A 15,703-nucleotide genomic window follows, 5' to 3' on the forward strand; every position below is an offset into this window, starting at 1 on the left:
GTAGCTGCCAATTCCATGACTATGGGACCTTGACCCTAGGTAGACCACGGAACACTGCTTTCCGCAGCCACCAGAACTTTTTCTGATATTTGTCATTCCAGAGAAATTGGTGACATTCCACTGGGCACTGAGAGGAAAAGCACACAGTTTCCCCTAAATATCAGGATAGTTTATGTTTTGGAAATGCTAGTCAGGGAATGAAGCAACAAAAAAGAAAAATGTGTTTAGGGTCAGCTTTAAATAGACTGTTCTAATGTTCTAAAGACCTCGTCCTGACTGATCACACACACGCCCCTCCTTGGGCATGCTCTGTCCGGCTTCCTGCCCTCCACCAGTCATTATCAGAACCCAATGGTCTCAAGACATTGTTTTCTAAGATGCCTGTGCCAAACTACACAAATGAGCTACTACGCATTGCTAAGGCTCAATAATGTTTGGTATTTTTCTCTGTCTTAAAAAAAAACCCTTGTGCCCTACGACTGTTCTCTCTTATATAGCAGCCCCTCATCTTATCTCACCCACTGCTGGCAACTGTCATCTTCTGCTCTGTTTCTGTGTTGTATGTTTCCTTTCAAAGTTTTGAAATATTGCTTTGCATGTGAGCCTCTTAATTTATGTAAATGGCATTGCTGTATATCAACCTGATTCTTGTTTGTCTTAAAGATGCACACCTTTATGATCTAAAAAAAACCAAAAAAACCAAAACAAAAACATAAACCCAATAATAACAAAAAAAATTCAACAGCAAAATTTGCCTTAATATGATTCCCAGTTTAAACTCAAAAGATAGGGTAAATTTCAGGCTGAGTGCAAGCTGTGGTTAAATGTGTATATGAACCAAAGGATAGGTTCTCTTAGTATCTTTTATGTCTCTGTCTTTGTCTCTCCTGCCTCTACGAGTAGCATCCTCACTGCTATGCACTTGCTTGGTCATCCGGATTTTTGCTGTAACTTACTCTTTTTGCATCCTCTCTCCTCAGCTTCAACCCTCAACCCCAATCCACGCTTCTTCTGCAGCAGGAACAGAATAGAATCCTGCCATCTCCCTAGTGGAGACTGTCCTCTGCTTCACCATCATGCTTAGAAAGAAACACTCTAAGTCTCAGCTTGCCCCGCCCCTACCCTGTTGTGGATAGCCCCGGCCTTGTATTTTGATGCTAATTCCCCTTTTCTGGGTAGAGATGCAGAGGAGGAGTGAACCAGTAAACAGGTGACTTCTATTGAACCTTCTGCCCACCTTAATTTGTAAAACTAAAGGCTAGAGCCAGTGATTGGGCAGAAGAAGGGGAGGAGGAGAAATAAAGGTTGGTGGGAAGAGAGCAGAGAGAGGTCGATGGAGGAGGAAGACAATGAAGGAGGAGCGGGAGGTGGAAGGACAAATTCATGACCTGGAACACCCACAAATTATAAGGGTCTCAGAGCTGGGGAATAGAGCAGTGTAGTGGTGAATCTGCCCTATCTAGGCGTTCAGCTTATATTCATAATTATTGAGTTGTGTTTTCTTTGTCTTTTTTTTTTTTTTTTTTTTTTTTTTTTTTTTTTTTGTTTTTTTCGAGACAGGGTTTCTCTGTGTAGCCCTGGCTGTCCTGGAACTCACTCTGTAGACCAGGCTGGCCTCGAACTCAGAAATCCGCAGAAATCTGCCTGCCTCTGAGTTGTGTTTTCTTTAACCGGTCATATTTGGGTTGGAGAACTACTGCAACACCCCTCGTCAGACTTTGTCTCTTTCTACTCCTGACCCCTTTTCTCTGCCGTAGCTCTATTATGCAACAACACACTGTGTTACTCAGGCCTTTACAACTGCATCTTACTCTGCCGAGAATATTCTTCCCCTTTACACATCTGCCCAGCTTCTCCTGCCCTTCCTCAGATTTGTATTACCATGTCAACAAAACCTCATTGCAACTACCCTTCCCCACCCCCACCTCCTCCCCCAAAAAGGAAAAGAAAAAAATTGAAGACATTGCTTATCCTGCCTTGTGTTAGCGTCTTCCCCTTTACATGGCATAGATCTAATTGGATTGTTCACTTCTTGGCTTCCCTCTACCCTTCAGGAGAATAAGAGCTCTGTAAAGCCCCGGTCTTTGATTTATTCATTACAGTTTCCTCAACATTGGTTCTTGATGCAAGGTTATGTGAGTAGATGGTTGAGTGAATGATTGACTCATGAATAAAGGTCATTCTCTAAAAAGAACATCAGCATCTGCCTCCTAGTCATCTTTCCATCGGCGCCTTGGCCTTCCTCTGCTCCATCCACTCCGGCATGCCCATGCCCACTTTCAGCTTTCTCCACATGCTCTAGCCACATTAAGCCTTTCCCCATGCTCTTGAATGAATCTTGCGTCCTCTGGTTTTCAGGTTTCTATGCATACAGCCCTCTCTGCCTTGAGCCCTGTTCTTGCACGGGTGTCCAACGGGCCCCTCAGTTATTCCTCTAAAAAACATTTCTGATTGCCTCTGTCTGAGCTAACTACCCTCCTACCCCATGGCACTGCGAGTGTCTAAAATCATTGTGTTTATCCTCCCCAACTGCCTCTTTATTTACCAGCATCATTTCTGTACTTTGCGCCTTCTGGAAGATAGAGGAAGGTCTGACTTTTTTATCATTATTTCTGCATTGCCTGGCACTTGGCCTCGGCCTCTCACTGACATAGCTATAAAGTCTTGCAGTGCTGGAACTCAACTGCCAGAACTAATTTGTTGAGTGGCTTTTAATGAATATGATGTCCAAGTATTTTGGGCGAATTATACATGGAGATCAAGTTGCACTAGCTAGAAAGGGCCATAGAATATCCCCCAAAGCAGCTTTTAGCATCCAGAAATATCCACACAGAGATAATGCCTAATCAGTCCCTCATGGGGATTTTAAACAACTCTGGCTGTGGGGACTTTCCATGTGACATCATTTTCATCAGTGTGAAGGGTGAGAGAAGGGCTGGATGAGCCTGCTGAGCTCAGTGACAAGGAGCCCACTGGTCTTCTGGGTTATTTTAACTGTCCATTCCCAGGAAGAACATGACAAGCTCTCTGTGAAGTCAGCTTTCTCCCATGTTAACATGAGAATTTCAATAAAGGCCATCCCTTCCAGCCTCCCTTGAAGGAATAATAAATAAATGTGATAAGAAACTGTTCCACAAAATAAAACAGACTCCATAGTCAAGAGTGGCCAGCCAGAATCCCAGAATCCCACATGTAGCTGGGAGGTGTCTCCCATTTAAACCATTCCCCTCAGTCTAATGGGTGGTAACCAGTGACCTCCTGGCCTATATTCTTTAAAATACACACACACACACACACACACACACACACACACACAGAGAGAGAGAGAGAGAGAGAGAGAGAGAGAGAGAGAGAGAGACAGAGACAGAGACAGAGACAGAGAGAGACAGAGACAGAGAAAAAGAGGCAGATACACACAGAGAGAGAGACAGAGACAGAGACAGAATATAGAATATCCCGGGAGTTGTTTAAAAGAACAGTTCAATGTATTCATAAATGCCTTTAGACTCATATCAAATGTTTGTTTCCTTTTAAGTTTAAATTTATGTTAATCAATTTTCATTTATTTGCTACTGATATGATTAATATGGCTTTATATAAAATATGTATGTATACTTATATATTTATGTGTATATATTTATTTATGTTCTGAAGTATACAAAAAGTCATACATTACATACATATGTACACCTCAATCAAACTAGGTGGTCTCTGTGAATCTTGGGAGTTTGGACTTTAGTTTACACCATCACATACATGCCTTTGGAAGAAAGTTACCACACACCAGTCCAAATTAGCCAGCGCCACTCAGACAGATCATCCTGTGGTATATACTTGTGGATAGTTTGGGTAGGTAAATGTAGACTATTCTTGTTGACCGAATAAAATTCCTATTCTTAGTTATATCCCAAGTTTGACTCAAGACAGGAACCTGGCCCTGTCACCAAATAGACACTCACACAGCCAATACTGTTTCTCATGCAATCATCCTGTACAGACTTTCTAAAGCTGACTTACAGTCACAAGAAGGCCTCTTGAACTCTTGTAAGACAAATTCTGATAAGAACAGAGGTTTGGAAAGTGCTCAAAGATTCTGAGCTAACTATGAGAGTAACCTTTGCTGGTTGTGGACATAGGTCTTCAAAGACCACAGACGTGTGGGGCGGAGGCAGCCAACAGCTGGACACAGCAGAGAGCAGGACAAGGAGAGCTGGGCAGTTCTTCCAGATTAGAACAATAGGCACAGAATGGAAATGGGGGAGTGAGGGAAGGACAGGCTGTTCACTGCAGATTTCTCGAGGCCAGTCCTTCACATTCTGTTCTTCTCCGGAAGGGAAGAACAAAAAGAGGATAATTTTCATTGAATCAGAACATATGGAAAGCAAGTCTGAAGAATAGGTTTCCTTTTGGTTTTGTAACCAATAACTTAACAATAAATAAATCATAAACTTAGTCCAAAGTCTTCAGTTTAAATAAAGCCCAAAGAGAAGAATTAAATCTACTCAAAGTTCTCTGGCTATGAAGGCCAAATTTATGTCAAGTTCTAAGATCATGTCTCAAAGCGAGGCAAACAAAGCAGACACTCTGAATGAAGCAAGCCAGTCAAATGTGTAGAATGAAAAAAGTAAAACGTATTTCTAAAGGCTGAGTGTTAGCCTGCCTTCTTCCCGATACCTGGTCAATGTGTCTAGCCAACATCTACCGTTTGTCAGGCTGTGCCATGGGTTGTCATTCTTATGGTGCGTGGAACAGCTCAGGTTTGTAACATCTTTGAACTGTTGTTCCAAACAATCTGTTCATCAAAAGGTAAAAGGTATAGTAATTCCTTGAATGAACTTGTTGTGGATATAATTAAATCAAGTAAAGGGTTTTTAAGGCAAGCATACTATTTAGGAAGAAATAAAAACAAGTTGGCCATTTCCATGACTGCCACAAACCTGTGTTCCCATGTTTTGCTCATTACTGTTCAAGGTGGGAGGGCTTGGTAGTGGGAGCAGGGGTCAGTCAGTCCACCCTGTACTCAGGCAGGAAACAGTGATACATGTCCAGGCTCAGCTAGCTCTCTCCTTTCATGCAGTCGAGGATACCAGCTCATAGAAGGGTGCCTCCACATTTAAGGAGGGCCTTCCTTCTTCAATGAACCTAATTTAAATAGTTCTTCACAGAAACGTGCGAAGGCTTTTTTCTATAGTGATCCCAGATCCTCTCAAGTTGATGATCAATATTAACCATTATAGTAAGTATGACCATTCAGAGGCCAAGCCATGAGAACATGGCTGTCTAGCATAAAAAGAATCATAGAATTGCCAGAGATATTCCACAATGCTGAGTAGGGAGAAAGGGAAGAGATGGGAAGAGATAGCCTTCTTTTTCCCCACCCCATATTTTATGTTGGGTAGCTCTCTCTAGAGGCTATCTCGGAAGGCAAGGAAGCTTGGGACTGCAGCTTCCTGCAGACAGCAGGGTGGAGGAGGGATGAAGAGTACAGCTGAAGATGGGATATCATTCCAATGTTAAAAACAATCGGTGGGATCTCTCACAATTACTGAATAACTATAAGCAACAAAAAGTCCAATAGGCACAGACTGTTAATGTTTAATGAGGTAAAACACCATATGTTTATGGTTGAATATGTGTGCTTAAGCTAGGTCGTGGGCTGAAAACGTGGTCTCATAAGGCTCACAACAGTGTCTAGAAAGCTGTCTCTAATATTGGGGCTTTATGGTGATTACAATGGATTGTTGAGATTGATCTTTCTTTCAGATGTAAGAATTCTGTATAATTTATAATATGTAGCTTAAGAGAATGTCAACTTTTATAGCCCAAATTGAAATAAAGGTATAGTTTTGTATTTTAGTCCCAACCTCTTACATGATAGATTGTGGTGATAACCCTTGACAAATGAAGCTACACAAACAAGCTCTCCAAATATCATTTGAGCTGTAAGAACAGTAAGCAAAGCTCCAAAATAGAGTCACGGTGACCAGTGAAAACTTCCTAACCAAGGCAGTTTAGATAAGGGAAAGAATCTCTCTCCAGGCTATCGGTTATTCATTTGGATAAAAATAATGTATAGGTCACTATTTCACATCAAGCAATTTTATTTTTCATGTAGGTTAAAACAATAAGCACAAAAACAAAGCTATGAGAATTATCAGAAGAAATGTAGGGAGATATTTTACTATGAGTGGGAATGATCATTTGAAACAAGACTTAAAAGAAAACAGAACAAGGAAAGAGTAATCAGTGTGACTATAATACATGATTTCATGGGCAACCAATGAATGGCTCAGTGGATGAAGGTTCTTGCTGCCAAAGTTGGTGACCTGAGTTTCATCCCTAAAACCTACATGGTGGAAGGAGAAAGAGATCTAACTCCCACAAGTTGTCTTCTTGGACCGTGCACAATGGCACACATATATAAACAAACAAATAAATAATAATGAAAAAATTATTCTCTACTCCAAAGAATACCAAAAGAAAGCTTAAAAGACAAGAGACAAAAATAAAGACAATTAAAAAAAATATTTATACTGGGCGTGGTGGCACACGCCTTTAATCCCAGCACTTGGGAGGCAGAGGCAGATGGATTTCTGAGTTCGAGGCCAGTCTGGTCTACAGAGTGAGTTCCAGGACAGCTAGGGCTACACAGAGAAACCCTGTCTCGAAAAATCAAAAAGAAAAGAAAAGAAAAAAAAAAGAAAACATTTTATTCATTTACATCCTAAACGCTGACCCCCTCCCCAGTCCTCCTCTCACAGAGTCCCTTCCCCCAACCCCCATCCCCTTCTCCTCTGGTGCATCTTCTCCCTCAGAGGCCAAACAAGGCAGCCCTGTTGGAATGAATACCACAGTCAGGCTACAGCTTTAGGGAAAGCCTCTGCTCCAGTTGTTGGGGGACCCACATAGAAACTAAGCTGCATATGTCTGCTACATATGTGGCTGGGGCCTCACTCCAGTCCCTGTATGTTCTTTAATTGGTGGTTCAGTCTCTGAGAGTTCCTAGGGTCCAGGTTAATTGACTCTGCTGGTCTTCCTGTGGGCTTGCCATCCCCTTTAGGGCCTCCAATCCTTCCCCCAACTCTTCCATTAGAGTCCCTGACCTCTGTCCAATGTTTAGCTTTGGGTATCTGCATCTGTTTCAGTCAGTTGTTGGGAAGAGCCTCTCAGAGAATGATTATGTTAGGCTCCTGTCTGCAAGCATAGCACTGTATCATTAATAATGTCAGGGATTGGTGTTTGCCCATGGGATGCGTTTCAATCTGGGCTGGTTATTGGTTGGCCATTCCTTCAGTCTCTGATATTAGATTTAGTGCATCTAGTTTTATGTTGAGGTCCTTGATCCTCTTGGACTTGAGTTTTGTGCAACATGATAAATATGGATCTATTTGCATTCTTCTACATGCAGACATCCAGTTAGACCAGCACCATTTGTTGAAGATGCTTTCTTTTTTCCATTGTATGGTTTTGGCTTCTTTGTTAAAAATCAAGTGTATGGGTTTATTTCTGGGTCTTCAATTATGTTTCGTTGATCAACTGGTTGGTCTCTGTATCAATACCATACAGTTTTTACCACTATTGCTTTGAAATATAGCTTGAGGTCAGAGATAGTGATTCCTCCAGAAAGTCTTTTTTTGTTGTTTTGTTTGTTTGTTTGTTTGTTTGTTTTAAGACAGGGTTTCTCTATATAGCCCTGGCTGTCCTGGAACTCACTCTGTAGTTCAGGCTGGCCTTGAACTCAGAAATCTGCCTTCCTCTGCTTCCCAAGTGCTAAGATTAAAGGCGTGTGCCACCACTGCCCTGCCAGAAATTATTTTATTGATCAGGATTGTTTTGTTCTCAGATTCAGAAAGATCGGCTTGCCTTTGGCTCCTGAGTGTACATCTATTCTGTGCTTTAACCTTGAAACAGTGTTCTATAAAAGGTCATGAACAAGATGTGATGCAGCCCTCAAGTTCATTGCCACAGTGGAGGATATGATACAGAATTTTCAAATTGGCCACAGCAGTTGTTTAAGCTACAGTAAGTAGCTCACACATTTAGAATACACAGCTAGCTTCACCTAAGAAGACCCACCGCCCGTCATTCCTTATCTGCCTTCCCTTTATATGTGCCTCCTTTCCATGGCTCAAGCCCTTATTGTCTAACCACCGATCTTTTTCTTTTCCCCTCTGTTGAGATCACTCAACCTAGTAATCAAGCCAGATTAGTCTCACCCAGAGTTTCTCTACCACTACCTCCTATGACAAGGCTGTTTGAATGGTTAGATGGACAGATGGAAACCCTGACCCATTTTATAAAAGTTGCAGCTTTCAATGCAAAAGGAGAGACAGAAATAAGAGCCCAGCTGAAAGAGCCAAGCCAGAAGTCTGCCTCACATTAGTGCAAATAGAGGAGTTTGCAAAGGAAGCTGGGAGATCTGGAAGTCACCATGTACAGCAAAGTAGACACGCCCTCAGAAAGACAAGATTATGGAGTTAGAGCAGTTCCCCCTAATGTCAAGCACAAAATTATAGGTTAACAGATATAGGACAATCCACAAGGAAGAGCTAATGCTAGACTTGTAAGATGGCTGTTCGAAAAGTGTTTGCCATGCAAGCATGACTGGAGTTCAGTGCTTAGGACCCACATATAAAAGCGTGGTGTGCTGTGTGTGTTTGCAATCCCAGCACTGAGGAAACAGACAAGCAGATCTTTGGAGCCTGTTGGTCAGAGTAATCTAATTGATGAACCTCAAGTCCCAGTGAAAAAGATCCCATCTCAGAAAGCAAGGTGGATGGTTCCTGAGGATTGTACCCAAAGTTGATGACTGACCTCCACACACCAATGCACACACATGAATGGGAAGCCCAATATGCATATAAACACACATGCACATGCCTCTACCACCAGAGCTTATGCTATCAAGTAGGAGAATAAAGAGCCTGGGGAAAAACGGAAAAGAACAATGGGAGCACCCAGGGCTCTGTCCGCATCACTGCAGATGGTCCTTGCATAGCAGGAACCATTTCTGGGGCAGGAGGGCAGGGCCAGTGTTCTAGAAATGCCTGGTCGCATCCCAGCCAATAAAACTAACATTTCTTGGACTGAGATGCCCTGCCAAGTCCCTGCAAATCTAGAGTAGGCAACAGTGACTCTTAGAATAGGCAGTCTCCAAACAGGATGGAATTGTTTGCCTCCGAATAATTTTACCTTTTTACTTTAATAAATGAGATGATTTACCCACCCATCCCTAGAAGAATCAAGGTGTCCACTCCCTTTGTTTCTTCACAGGAGATCTCAGGGTCAAGGTTCATATAGTCCTTGCCATTTTAGTCTTCTCGGCTCTAAGATATGTTTTCTAAAGACGTGTTCTGTCCTACATTAAGCCCCAAGAGTTTTCAGCACAGACCCAACATAACATCTCATCTCTCAGAAAATAATATACGCAAGACTGTAAAGTATACTTTTGATAATTGGTGCAAAGAGTGGATTTATAGTCCAATCTGACATAAATCAGTCTCAGCATTTATGGGCAGAAATGTAAGTTGCATAATCAGTCCTCAGCAACTGCACATTCTTGGCACGTTTATCTTTGGGAGTCTGAACTCTGCACATGCATGAACACATATAAATTCCCCACCTGTGATACTTCTTCTCTGCCTCTTAGAACTGAAGGCACTTCTGTACAGTATATAGTTTTCCTTTTTTTAATTTGAATAGTTTACAGTAACCCACAGAAAAGCCAACCTTTGAACACTGAAGTAATTATCTCTTCCTCCAGTGATATATATATATATATATAGATAGATAGATAGATAGATAGATAGATATATCACAAAGAATACAAAGTAAATTGCTTGAAATTTATTTTATTTTTTGTAATATATTTCTCTGGCTTTGTGCAAATAGCTGACAGGCTCAACAGTCCCCATTTAGCCTGTAAGAAATAAGCCTTCTGTCTTTAAGTTGCTTATCCAAGACAGATCACCAGGCTCTGTGAAGCCCTTAAGTCTGTTCTTCTTGATATATCTGCTGCTTAAGGGTCCCAGTCAACTCACTCCTAGGTATCTCCTGCTGGTACACTGTGAGTTTAAAGTGCTGCATGAGTGATAGTATCTAAAAAAAAAAAAAAAATGATCAAGCCATGGGCAAGGAATTTAAGGACTCATCATATCAGATGATAAAGTTGTAGCGCTCTCAACAAACAGTGGAGTCTTGGAAGGGAAAGGACAAGCTGGGAGTTGAATACTCAAAGAGATGGTCATAAAAACACAACTTAGAAACTAAAACCACAGTTTGAAGTAAAAACAGTAGTAGGCTCTTGGCCAGAAGAGGCCAGAGACTAGATGATGTGATGTGAAAATATTAAAGGAGAAGATGACCGCCAGTTGGCCAGCAAACCTCAGATATGGCCAGGAGTGAGAGTCTGGGAGGTACCTGGGGATGTGTACCGCAATAATATCGTAAGGAAGATAGAAATAATACAGCCTCTAATTTTTTATACAATAAGAGCTCTTTCTCACCTGGGGACTGAACACCCAGGTCGTTGCACATTCTAGACATGCTCTAATGTTTAGGCCCATCCTCAGCTCAGGGGTATCTCTTTAATCTTAGAAGCAGAACTATCAAACTGGCACTATTATTGTTTCCATTTTATAGATTCAAAGAATGAGGCTGATAGAAGTTGAGCAACTTGCATAAAGGACACGTATGGCTGGTCAGAAGAAAGACAGTGACTTTGACATAGTCAGTCAAGCCCAGAGACTGTGTTATTCCACACTGTCTCTCTAACCTGGCAAGTGTGCATGATGAACTGGAAGCTGCAGAGCGTAGCAGCATGTGCTTATGTGCTTTTCAAGAGCTGATAGAAAAGAACGCCAAAAGAAAAGAAATGTCAGAGACGGCCTTGTTCCCAAGCAATAGTCAAGATGGAATGATCCCGCACATCGGGAAGCTGTCCTCATGTGTTACCTGGCAACGTGAATACTGCAGAGAACGGATAAGTGACATAAGATGTGTAGCTCCCAATAGGCATGCATCATGTGCGGTGGTGAGAATTCCCAACTACTGAAAAGCTTGGAATACTGAATCTTGTCTTCAGAAGAAAATGGAAGCAGACTGGTTTTTAACAGCAAAGAGTGTAAAGTCTAATGATAACCACACCTGTGCCTTGGACTTTTAGAAGGTAGAATTTTTTTTTAACATTGGGTCGCAGAGGCCCTCTGTTGACATTACTGTGTAAGGTAGGCCTTGACACTACCTAGTAATCTCTAAAACACCTTCTAAGATTACGGTCCTGGCTTCTATTAGCTGAATGGTTAGTTTTCCGTTTGTCTTGAACCATGGTGATAATCCCCCATACTAATCCTGGTTCTAGTTTCCCTTCTGCTAATATGGTAAAGGTCTCTGGACAAAACAACCTGGGGAGGAAATGGTTTGTTTCAGCTTATAATTCCACATTACAGTTCATCATTGAGGGAAGACAAGGCAGGAACTCCAGGTAGGAACTCGAAGGCAGGCCTGCTTATAATCCCACACTTTGTTGAATTACCTTCAAACTGATTTCCCAGCCAAAGAAGTGTGGCAGGAACCATATAAAATATTGTTTATTAGCTAGCTTGTAGGGCATCTTGTAGTCAGTGTTCCTAAATAGTTCAGGACTATTCATCCAGGGTGGGTGGGACTCTCCTGCATCAATTAACAATCAAGATAACCCTCTGTAGGCATACCTACAGGCCAAGCTGAGCTAGGTATTTTTCCCCTTTGTTTGAGGCTCTCCTCTCAGTTGACTGGAAGCTGTGTCAAGTTGACAATTAACTCTAACTGGGACAGTCCTCTTATTAAACACTTGCTTGGTTTCACCTCCTTCCTCTTCTAAACAAGGTTGCTCATTTTCCCAATGTAAATAGATTGACGATTTTTCGAATTACGGTGTTCTGTTCCCCTATCGAGGAAAAATTCCATCTTAAGTCACTTACCACTTCTGGCATTTTGCCATAAACAGATCAGAGAAACCAGAGCACGTGCCCAACACTGTCCTTAGAAATTGTTTCAGCTAAACACCCAGTCTCATGATTTAGAAGTTCTACATTCAACAAAACTCTAAGATGAGGATTCGAACAGTCCACTTCTAAAAACAGCCCACTTCTCCACCCCTATCTCACCAGGACCAACTCTCCTGCCCTCAGCATTCCACATGTCAAAGGGCATAAGAATGGCTGTAGCCATACCTCTACCAAGCTGTGTTCAAGACCACTAAGGCATTCTCTAAAAAGACTGAAGCTTGTCACCAAAGCCAACTGTCCACACATGGCAATTTAGGCATGTTGTTATTATTATGATTCCTTCTTAGTGTGATCCTCCAAATGTTCCTAGCTTCTACTCATTTGCATCCAAAATCGCTTTGGTATTTTAGGTATTTGTTAAAGCTGCAATCTGACTTCTTAGCACCAAGTTTCTTTTTTAGTTCACTTGAGCTGTTATAACAAAATACCACCTTTAGTGAGGTTTACAAACAACAAAAATATATATCTCCTAATTCTGGAGGCTGGAAAGACCAAGATTTAGGTGAATTTGGTGCCCGGTAAATATTGATTCTTGCTGTGTGTGTCCTAATGTGTAGCAATTGTAAGGAGATTCCAGCCTTTTATAAAGGCATAACTCCTATTCCTGAGGCTCTGCCCTATAAGCTAACCACTTCCCCAAGGGCTCACCCTTTAAGCCACTCACCTTGGAGACAGGATTTCAGCACATGAGTTTTAAGAGAACATAAACATTAAGACAATGGCACGGAGAAACATCCAGATGACAAAACAGTGGTAAAGTTCATATGAATACAAGGTTTGAACCCCAAAAAGTACCATTTCCAGAGATTCCATCCCAATTAAGCTCTTTGCACTGGCAGCCCTTAGGTACCCTCCAGCCTACCCAAAATAACCAAAGCTTCTTCATCAAAACCATACGAGAGAACATGCTGCCATCTCTACAACTAAAAGGTTCCCACAACCTTCCAAGTCTTGGACTGTGAGCAGAAAATACAGGAATCGTTTGAGTATTGTAAACACATCACAGAACATAATATACGGAACAGTCAGCATATGGAAGACAGGACTTAGAGCACACTAAAAGAAACCACACTATGTTTTAAGTTTCTACTTCTATAGATGGGCAAGATGACCTCTCCCTTCTTATTTATTTATCGAAAGCATAGAAATTTTATTGGAGAAGACACTGTGAAGGGTGAGAGCTGACGTGCAGTAGCCCTTTGGAATTCAAGTTAAATGCATCCCTCTGGCAGATATTTTGATTTAAAATGTTACCGTTTGCACAGCGGAGTCTCAGCTCCCAAATCAATTCTTCTTGGGAAGACACCTCTGCATTCAGTGCAAGGGAGACATCCGTAGCTTGGTAGTTTTCAACTAAATCCAGGAGAGGAATACAGGTTTAACTCGCCCCACCCAATTTCTCCCAACCCAAATACTTTATTTCCCCTCCTTTTTTATCCAGCAAAGCTTCATCTGTTCCAAAAGCAAAAGGAAAAAAAAAAGAAAGAAAAAGAAAATGTTTATTTAAACTATTAAACTCTAAACTACTCAGTCAGTTCTGACCAGACATAAAATGTTTGATTCCAGAATGTGACAGAGGGAGAAAGTGGTATTTGCTTGTCTAAGAAAGTAGAGGTTTTTGTTGTTTTAATTTTCTTGAGACAAAGTCTCACTCTGTAACCCAGGCTGGGATGGAACTGGGAACCTCCCTCCTGCCTTAGCTGCCCAGATACTGGAATTCCAGATGTGGGTAGTTACACTTAGCTCAAACATGGAGGTTTCATCATTTTATATTCTTTCTTGTAAAAACAGTTAGGTTACAGGCTATTGCTGTGGAGCTAGCTTGGGATGCACTTATTTTATTGATGAAACACAAACTTGTTATGTGCCTACAAAGTACCAGGCTCTAAAAATAGTAAAGAGGTACAACCCAACACACACCACAAAGCTTCATCTGATGGCTTACAAATCACCAGAAGTGTAAACATGAATTGCTAAGCTGTGTGATTTGGTGACATTAATGTCAAAGTGGTGAGGGCAGATTCTGTGGCTGTGAAGATAGCTGAAAGCCACTTCACTTCTCCAGGGAAGTAAGTGTCCTTAGAAGAAGAGACAGTTAATCTGCCCTTACAAGAGCAAAGAGAGAAAGGCTTTCTAACATTCTCCAAGGGAGAGCAAGGACTTGAGATTTCATTAAAGAGAAGACGAAGCTCCTTCAGGGAAGAACTTCCAGACAATTAATTCTCACAGTACTAGACAGATTCATGCTTGGTAAAAGATCTTGTTCTATTGCTCTGGCTTTGATTAGCTTACCTTGGTCCTTTCAGACTGATTCCAATAATACCTATGTACTCCAGTACACCTGTGCTTCATTGTGCCCAATATCACACACACACACACACACACACACACACACACTTGTAAAATTGAGTTGACCCCAGCCTCAGTAACAAGGAATATCTCGTGAGGGAAAAGAATGTATCCTTCCAACCACCTAGACAGGCAGAATCCCCAGTTTTCTCTGCTAAGTGAGCAGCGTCTCATTCGTCACACTACATCCATTAAGAAACATCTGGAGGCAGACCTTAGTTTTGCATCCTGGAAATAAAGTCAAAATATTCCAACCTAGAATGCAGATTTAAATAGTTTCTGGGCCACTTTCCTTGTTCTAGAAAAGTAATAGCTCTGTGTGACAGCGCCATTGTCTGCTTTCCTAACTTCATTTCTTCTGACTTTGAAGCATAATGACGAGCTACTGGAGAACTTCCTCACCAGCCAAGGGCCCAACCATGGAGCTTTGTTCTTGTATCTTCTTTCCTTGGCCTTCCCATCAACCATGACTGCTGCAGAAAAAAACAGGGAGTCCACTTCCATCTAGACTTGAACACTAAACAACAGATTTAATTGACTGTTTTTTTTCTTTCCGAATTTACTCTAAGAATAAATTAAACAACTGCTTCCGGATTATATGCAAATATCCTTTGATTTTATGGATGTTAACCCTTCTGTTTTGAGGGGGAAAAAGTTGTTTCTGCCAGATCAGGTAGATCTTCAATTCTAGAGAAACTTCATGACTCAAGCCATGCAAATCTTGAGGGGTAAATTTAATGATGGTGAAATTAGACTATAACATTGTCACATATTAAGATCTAGGTAATGGGACTGGGGATGGTGGCTTTTTTGGGGGAAAGCTCTTGTTTGTGAGCATGAGGACCTGAGTTCAAATCACTAACACTCATATGAAAACCAGAAGGGATTCATTTGTAATCCCAGGGCTTAGGGGATAAAGGTGGGTGAATCAGTGTAGAATCAACGTAGGCAACTGGGGAGCTTCAGGTTCAATGTGATACTCTATCCAAAAAATAATGTGGGGAGAAGTTGATGTCCATTGTTGGCCTCTGGCTTACACATGCACATGTGCACATACAAACACATACAAGAGATATTCTTTGTTACTGAGGCTGGGGTCAACTCAATTTTACAAGTGTGTGTGTGTGTGTGTGTGTGTGTGTGTGTGTGTGTGTGTGTGTGTGATATTGGGCACAATGAAGCACAGGTGTACTGGAGTACATAGGTATTATTGGAATCAGTCTGAAAGGACCAAGGTAAGCTAATCAAAGCCAGAGCAATAGAACAAGATCTTTTACCAAGCATGAATCTGTCTAGTACTGTGAGAA

The sequence above is a fragment of the Arvicanthis niloticus genome, chromosome 15, assembly GCF_011762505.2.
Source record: "Arvicanthis niloticus isolate mArvNil1 chromosome 15, mArvNil1.pat.X, whole genome shotgun sequence".
Lineage (NCBI taxonomy): Eukaryota > Metazoa > Chordata > Mammalia > Rodentia > Muridae > Arvicanthis > Arvicanthis niloticus.